The sequence below is a fragment of the Aplysia californica genome, unplaced genomic scaffold (assembly GCF_000002075.1).
Source record: "Aplysia californica isolate F4 #8 unplaced genomic scaffold, AplCal3.0 scaffold00282, whole genome shotgun sequence".
Lineage (NCBI taxonomy): Eukaryota > Metazoa > Mollusca > Gastropoda > Aplysiida > Aplysiidae > Aplysia > Aplysia californica.
In genome coordinates this window covers 231,844-233,321 of record NW_004797552.1, presented here as the reverse complement: position 1 = coordinate 233,321, position 1,478 = coordinate 231,844, and positions in this window count along the sequence as shown.

The following is a 1,478-nucleotide window of genomic DNA, read 5'->3' as shown; positions in this document are numbered from 1 at the left end:
CTTTATAACGTCGTGTGTGTCGTCTGATAAGTCACAGTACTTTATAACGTCGTGTGTGTCGTCTGATAAGTCACAGTACTTTATAACGTCGTGTGTGTCGTCTGATAAGTCACAGTACTTTATAATGTCGTGTGTTTTGTCTGATAAGTCACAGTACTTTATAACGTCGTGTGTTTGGTTCGATAAGTCACAGTACTTTTTAATGTCATGTGTTTGGTTCGATAAGTCACAGTACTTTTTAATGTCATGTGTTTCGTCCGATGAGGAACAGTACTGAAAATTTTTCAAGTCCATTGGTAGTAAAGACAGCCACTGTAAGTTCAGGGTTTGGAAATTGTTGAATGATCTAAGTTTGCATCTGGAGATCTAACATCCTCCGTTCTTTGTATTTGTGGTTTGACCGGAGAGTATTTGCTTGGTTGGCGGGTGCTCTAGTGTGGTTTGCTCTTTCTTTCCCCTATGACATATATATAATATAATATATATCGTCCTTATCTCTCCTCCTCCTTTTTCGTGTATGTTACTCTCTTGTGACACATCTATTCTTCGGCACTTATATGACCTTATCGTGTTGCAAGCGCCGTAAAACTCTTACTAAACCACTAAAAAAGTATTTGCTTGTCCGTTCTTTGTACTTTTGTGTTTTTCTTGTAGACATGAGAGTATTGAGAGTGTTGTTGTGTCAGGTTTTTTTGGGTTCAGCGGGAGGAATGGGAGGAAGAATTTCTTTGTTTAGGCTTTAGGTTTGTCATGTAAGCTGTGGGTTCTCCATGGGCTTTTGGTCAATTGCTGTACGAGGTGGGGTGAAAACTCTACCCGTTTTGTGAATCCTTTTGTCTGTGCAGGCAAGTAACTATCTCAACTATCTATGATGGGTCTGTGGTGTCATAATCTCTCATCACAAATCTGGGAAGGATTTCTGCTCAAACTGAAATGCGTGTCTGGACCAAGCGTGGAGTTTTGTATTTTGTTGTTCTGTACACGGTCACTCGGTGCTTCCGCGTGGAATAAATGGCCGCCAGTGTTTTAGATCACACAGCTTTCTGGTTGTCCTACAATTTGTTTCTCTTTGAGTAAGTTTTAGATGTAAGTTTTTCAAACCAAGTCACATCACAGAAGACTGGTGGTGGGGGGAGAGAGTGTGTGACACACACGGGTGATGTGTGAGGGTGAGGGGATCACAGTGTTGTGTGGAGAGGCCATGTTTTGTGTGTGTGTGTGCGTGCGTGAAGAGTGTATGTAGGTGGTTGGCGGGTGCTCTGGTGTGGTTTGCTCCTTATTTCCTTTTACTATTAAACATCTATCGTCCTTATCTCTCCTCCTTTTTTACGTTTGTTACTCTCTTGTAACACCTCTAATCTTCGGCAGTTCTTATATGACTTTATTGTGTTGCAAGTGCCGTAAAACTCTTACTAAAACTAAACGAAGTGTGTATGTAAGTGTACATGGTGTGTGTGTGTGTGTGTGTGTGTGTGTGT